The sequence below is a fragment of the Macaca mulatta genome, chromosome 19 (assembly GCF_049350105.2).
Source record: "Macaca mulatta isolate MMU2019108-1 chromosome 19, T2T-MMU8v2.0, whole genome shotgun sequence".
Taxonomy (NCBI): Eukaryota; Metazoa; Chordata; class Mammalia; order Primates; family Cercopithecidae; genus Macaca; species Macaca mulatta.
Window position 1 is genome coordinate 36,333,933 of NC_133424.1, and position 7,464 is coordinate 36,341,396.

The following is a 7,464-nucleotide window of genomic DNA, read 5'->3' on the forward strand; positions in this document are numbered from 1 at the left end:
AGAAAGCTTCTTTCCAGATTTCATCTGAGGATATTTCCTTTTTCACCATAGCCCTCTATGGGCTTCCAAATATCACTTTGCCAATTCCACAAGAACTGTCTTAGCGAAAGGCTTCTTGAGGGGAAAGCTGTAACTCTGTGAGATGATTTCACAGAACACAAAGAAGTTTCTCAGAAAGCTTCTTTCTCTTTGTTATCGGAGGATATTTCCTTTGGCCCTATAGTGTTCAATGGGATCCGAAATATCTGCTCTCAGATTCCACAGAAATAAGGCTAGCAAAGAGATCCACGAAATACAGATTTAACTCTGTGAGATGAATTAACAGAACACTAAGCAGTTTCTCAGAAAGCTTCTTTCCAGATTTCATCTGAGGATATTTCCTTTTTCACCATAGCCCTCTATGGGCTTTCAAATATCACTTTGCCAATTCCACAAGAACTGTCATAGCGAAAGAATTCTTGAGGGGAAAGCGGTAACTCTGTGAGATGATTTCACAGAACACAAAGAAGTTTCTCAGAAAGCTTCTTTCTCTTTGTTATCGGAGGATATTTCCTTGGGCCCTATAGTCTTCAATGGGATCCGAAATATCTGTTCTCAGATTCCACAGAAATAAGGCTAGGAAGGAGATCCACGAAATACAGATGTAACTCTGTGAGATGAATTAACAGAACACTAAGCAGTTTCTCAGAAAGCTTCTTTCCAGATTTCATCTGAGGATATTTCCTTTTTCACCATCGCCCCCTAAGGGCTTCCAAGTATCACTTTGCCAATTCCACAAGAACTGTCTTAGCGAAAGGCTTCTTGAGGGGAAAGCTGTAACTCTGTGAGATGATTTCAGAGAACACAAAGAAGTTTCTCAGAAAGCTTCTTTCTCTTTGTTATCGGAGGATGTTTCCTTTGGCCCTATAGTCTTCAAAGGGATCCGAAATATCTGTTCTCAGATTCCACAGAAATAAGGCTAGTAAAGAGATCCACGAAATACAGATGTAATTCTGTGAATGGAAGTCACACAAGACAGAGCAGTTTCTCAGAAAGCTTCTTTCCAGATTTCATCTGAGGATATTTCCTTTTTCTCCATAGCCCTCTGTGGGCTTCCAAATATCACTTTGCCAATTCCACAAGAACTGTCTTAGCGAAAGGCTTCTTGAGGTGAAAGCTGTAACTCTGTGAGATGATTTCACAGAACACAAAGAAGTTTCTTAGAAGGCGTCTTTCTCTTTGTTTTCGGAGGATAATTCCTTTGGCCCTATAGTCTTCAAAGGGATCCGAAATATCTGTTCTCAGATTCCACAGAAATAAGGCTAGCAAAGAGATCCACGAAATACAGATGTAAGTCTGTGAGATGAATTAACAGAACACTAAGCAGTTTCTCAGAAGGCTTCTTTCCTGATTTCATCTGAGGATATTTCCTTTTTCACCGTAGCCCTCTATGGGCTTCCAAATATCACTTTGCCATTTCCTCAAGAACTGTCTTAGCGAAAGGCTTCTTAGGGGAAAGCTGTAACTCTGTGAGATGATTTCACAAAACACAAAGAAGTTTCTCATCTCAAAAAGCTTCTTTCTCTTTGTTATCGGAGGATATTTCCTTTGGCCCTGTAGTCTTCAATGGGATCCGAAATATCTGTTCTCAGATTCCACAGAAATAAGGCTAGCAAAGAGATCCACGAAATACAGATGTAACTCTGTGAGAAGAACTAACAGAACACTCAGCAGTTTCTCAGAAAGCTTCTTTCCAGATTTCATCTGAGGATACTTCCTTTTTCACCATAGCCCTCTATGAGCTTCCAAATAACACTTTGCAATTCCACAAGAACTGTCTTAGCGAAAGGCTTCTTGAGGGGAAAGCTGTAACTCTGTGAGATGATTTCACAGAACACAAAGAAGTTTCTCAGAAAGCTTCTTTCTCTTTGTTATCGGAGGATATTTCCTTTGGCCGTATAGTCTTCAAAGGGATCCGAAATATCTGCTCTCAGATTCCACAGAAATAAGGCTAGCAAAGAGATCCACGAAATACAGATGTAACTCTGTGAGATGAATTAACAGAACACTAAGCAGTTTCTCAGAAAGCTTCTTTCCAGATTTCATCTGAGGATATTTCCTTTTTCACCATAGCCCTCTATGGGCTTCCAAATATCACTTTGCCAATTCCACAAGAACTGTCTTAGCGAAAGGCTTCTTGAGGGGAAAGCTGTAACTCTGTGAGATAATTTCACAGTACGCAAAGAAGTTTCTCAGAAAGCTTCTTTCTCTTTGTTATCGGAGGATTCAATGGGATCCGAAATATCTGTTCTCAGATTCCACAGAAATAAGGCTAGCAAAGAGATCCACGAAATACAGATGAAACTCTGGGAGATGAATTAAAAGAACACTAAGCAGTTTCTCAGAAAGCTTCTTTCCACTTTTCATCTGAGGATATTTCCTTTTTCTCCATAGCCCCCTATGGGCTTCCAAATATCACTTTGCCAATTCCACAAGAACTGTCTTAGCGAAAGGCTTCTTGAGGGAAAAGCTGTAACTCTGTGAGATGATTTCACAGAACACAAAGAAGTTTCTCAGATAGCTTCTTTCTCTTTGTTATCGGACGATATTTCCTTTGGCCCTATAGTCTTCAAAGGGAACCGAAATATCTGTTCTCAGATTCCAGAGAAATAAGGTTAGCAAAGAGATCCCCGAAATACAGATGTAACTCTGTGAGAAGAACTAACAGAACACTCAGCAGTTTCTCAGAAAGCTTCTTTCCAGATTTCATCTTAGGATATTTCCTTTTTCACCATAGCCCTCTATGGGCTTCCAAATATGACTTTGCTAATTCCACAAGAACTGTCTTAGCGAAAGGCTTCTTGAGGGGAAAGCTGTAACTCTGTGAGATGATTTCAGAGAACACAAAGTAGTTTCTCAGAAAGCTACTTTCTCTTTGTTATCGGACGATATTTCCTTTGGCCCTATAGTCTTCAAAGGGATCCGAAATATCTGTTCTCAGATTCCACAGAAATAAGGCTAGCAAAGAGATCCACGAAATACAGATGTAACTCTGTGAGATGAATTAACAGAACACTAATTAGTTTCTCAGAAAGCTTCTTTCCAGATTTCATCTGAGAATATTTCCTTTTTCACCATAGCCCTCTATGGGCTTCCAAATATCACTTTGCATACCCCACAAGAAATGTCTTAGCGAAAGGCTTCTTGAGGGGAAAGCTGTAACTCTGTGAGATAATTTCAGAGAACACAAAGAAGTTTCTCAGAAAGCTTCTTTCTCTTTGTTATCGGAGGATATTTCCTTTGCCCCTATAGTCTTCATAGGGATCCGAAATATCTGTTCTCAGATTCCACAGAAATAAGGCTAGCAAAGAGATCGACAAAATATAGATGTAATTCTGTGAGATGAAATAACAGAACACTAAGCAGTTTCTCAGAAAGCTTCTTTCCAGATTTCATCTGAGGATATTTCCTTTTTCACTATAGCCCTGTAGGGGCTTCCAAATATCACTTTGCCAATTCCACAAGAACTGTCTTAGCGAAAGGCTTCTTGAGGGGAAAGCTGTAACTCTGTGAGATGATTTCACAGAACACAAAGAAGTTTCTCAGAAAGCTTCTTTCTCTTTGTTATCGGAGGATATTTCCTTTGGCCCTATAGTCTTCAAAGGGATCCGAAATATCTGTTCTCAGATTCCACAGAAATAAGGCTAGCAAAGAGATCCACGAAATACAGATGTAACTCCGTGAGATGAATTAACAGAACACTAAAAAGTTTCTCAGAAAGCTTCTTTCCAGATTTCATCTGAGGATATTTCCTTTTTCACCATACCCCTCTATGGGCTTCCAAATATCACTTTGCCAATTCCACAAGAACTGTCTTAGCGAAAGGCTTCTTGAGGGGAAAGCTGTAACTCTGTGAGATGATTTCACAGAACACAAAGAAGTTTCTCAGAAAGCTTCTTTCTCTTTGTTATCGGACGATATTTCTTTTGGCCCTATAGTCTTCAATGGGATCCGAAATATCTGTTCTCAGATTCCACAGAAATAAGGCTAGGAAAGAGATCCACGAAATACAGATGTAACTCTGTGAGATGAATTAACAGAACACTAAGCAGTTTCTCAGAAAGCTTCTTTCCAGATTTCATCTGAGGATATTTCCTTTTTCACCATCGCCCCTTAGGGCTTCCAAGTATCACTTTGCCAATTCCACAAGAACTGTCTTAGCGAAAGGCTTCTTGAGGTCAAAGCTGTAACTCTGTGAGATGATTTCAGAGAACACAAAGAAGTTTCTCAGAAAGCTTCCTTCTCTTTGTTATCGGAGGATATTTCCTTTGGCCCTATAGTCTTCAAAGGGATCCGAAATATCTGTTCTCAGATTCCACAGAAATAAGGCTAGTAAAGAGATCCACGAAATACAGATGTAATTCTGTGAATGGAAGTCACACATGACAGAGCAGTTTCTCAGAAAGCTTCTTTCCAGATTTCATCTGAGGATATTTCCTTTTTCTCCATAGCCCTCTGTGGGCCTCCAAATATCACTTTGCCAATTCCACAAGAACTGTCTTAGCGAAAGGCTTCTTGAGGGGAAAGCTGTAACTCTGTGAGATGATTTCAGAGAACACAAAGAAGTTTCTTAGAAAGCTTCTTTCTCTTTGTTATCGGAAGATATTTCCTTTGGCCCTATAGTCTTCAAAGGGATCCGAAATATCTGTTCTCAGATTCCACAGAAATAAGGCTAGCAAAGAGATCCACGAAATACAGATGTAACTCTGTGAGATGAATTAACAGAACACTAAGCAGTTTCTCAGAAAGCTTCTTTCCAGATTTCATCTGAGGATATTTCCTTTTTCACCGTAGCCCTCTATGGGCTTCCAAATATCACTTTGCCAATTCCACAAGAACTGTCTTAGCGAAAGGCTTCTTAGGGGAAAGCTGTAACTCTGTGAGTTGATTTCACAGAACACAAAGAAGTTTCTCAGAAAGCTTCTTTCTCTTTGTTATCGGAGGATATTTCCTTTGGCCCTATAGTCTTCAATGGGATCCGAAATATCTGTTCTCAGACTACACAGAAATAAGGCTAGCAAAGAGATCCACGAAATACAGATGTAACTCTGTGAGATGAATTAACAGAACACTAAGCAGTTTCTCAGAAAGCTTCTTTCCAGATTTCATCTGAGGATATTTCCTTTTTCACTATAGCACCCTATGGGCTTCCAAATATCACTTTGCCAATTCCACAAGAACTGTCTTAGCGAAAGGCTTCTTGAGGGGAAAGCTGTAACTCTGTGAGGTGATTTCAGAGAACACAAAGAAGTTTCTCAGAAAGCTTCTTTCTCTTTGTTATTGGAGGATATTTCCTTTGGCCCTATAGTCTTCAAAGGGATCCGAAATATCTGTTCTCAGATTCCACAGAAATAAGGCTAGTAAAGAGATCCACGAAATACAGATGTAACTCTGTGAGTGGAAGTCACATATCACAGAGCAGTTTCTCAGAAAGCTTCTTTCCAGATTTCATCTGAGGATATTTCCTTTTTCACCATAGCCCTCTATGGGCTTCCAAATATCACTTTGCCAATTCCAAAAGAACTGTCTTAGCCAAAGGCTTCTAGAGGGAAAAGCTGTAACTCTGTGAGATGATTTCACAGAACACAAAGAAGTTTCTCAGAAAGCTTCTTTCTCTTTGTTATCGGAGGATATTTCCTTTGGCCCTGTAGTCTTCAATGGGATCGGAAATATCTGTTCTCAGATTCCACAGAAATAAGGCTAGCAAAGAGATCCACGAAATACAGATGTAACTCTGTGAGATGAATTAACAGAACACTAAGCAGTTTCTCAGAAAGCTTCTTTCCAGATTTCATCTGAGGATATTTCCTTTTTCACTATAGCCCCCTATGGGTTTCCAAATATCACTTTGCCAATTCCAACAAGAACTGTCTTAGCGAAAGGCTTCTTGAGGGTAAAGCTGTAACTCTGTGAGATGATTTAGAGAACACAAAGAAGTTTCTCAGAAAGCTTCTTTCTCTTTGTTATCGGAGGATATTTCCTATGGACCTACAGTCTTCAAAGGGATCCGAAATATCTGTTCTCAGATTCCACAGAAATAAGGCTAGCAAAGAGATCCACGAAATACAGATGTAACTCTGTGAGATGAATTAACAGAACACTAATCAGTTTCTCAGAAAGCTTCTTTCCAGATTTCATCTGAGGATATTTCCTTTTCACCGTAGCCCTCTATGGGCTTCCAAATATCACTTTGCCAATTCCAGAAGAACTGTCTTAGCGAAAGGCTTCTTAGGGGAAAGCTGTAACTCTGTGAGATGATTTCACACAACACAAAGAAGTTTCTCAGAAAGCTTCTTTCTCTTTGTTATCGGAGGATATTTCCTTTGCCCCTATAGTCTTCAAAGGGATCCGCAATATCTGTTCTCAGATTCCACAGAAATAAGGCTAGTAAAGAGATCCACGAAATACAGATGTAATTCTGTGAATGGAAGTCACACAAGACAGAGCAGTTTCTCAGAAAGCTTCTTTCCAGATTTCATCTGAGGATATTGCCTTTTTCTCCATACCCCTCTGTGGGCTTCCAAATATCACTTTGCCAATTCCACAAGAACTGTCTTAGCGAAAGGCTTCTTGAGGTGAAAGCTGTAACTCTGTGAGATGATTTCACAGAACACAAAGAAGTTTCTTAGAAGGCGTCTTTCTCTTTGTTTTCGGAGGATAATTCCTTTGGCCCTGTAGTCTTCAATGGGATCCGAAATATCTGTTCTCAGATTCCACAGAAATAAGGCTAGCAAAGAGATCCACGAAATACAGATGTAACTCTGTGAGATGAATTAACAGAACACTAAGCAGTTTCTCAGAAAGCTTCTTTCCAGATTTCATCTGAGGATATTTCCTTTTTCACTATAGCCCCCTACGGGCTTCCAAATATCACTTTGCCAATTCCACAAGAACTGTCTTAGCGAAAGGCTTCTTGAGGGGAAAGCTGTAACTCTGTGAGATGATTTCAGAGAACACAAAGAAGTTTCTCAGAAAGCTTCTTTCTCTTTGTTATCGGAGGATATTTCCTTTGGCCCTATAGTCTTCAAAGGGATCCGAAATATCTGTTCTCAGATTCCACAGAAATAAGGCTAGTAAAGAGATCCACGAAATACAGATGTAACTCTGTGAGTGGAAGTCACACATCACAGAGCAGTTTCTCAGAAAGCTTCTTTCCAGATTTCATCTGAGGATATTTCCTTTTTCACCATAGCCCTCTATGGGCTTCCAAATATCACTTTGCCAATTCCACAAGAACTGTCTTAGCGAAAGGCTTCTTGAGGGGAAAGCTGTAACTCTGTGAGATGATTTCACAGAACACAAAGAAGTTTCTCAGAAAGCTTCTTTCTCATTGTTATCAGAGGATATTTACTTTGGCCCTATAGTCTTCAAAGGGATCCGAAATATCTGCTCTCAGATTCCACAGAAATAAGGCTAGCAAAGAGA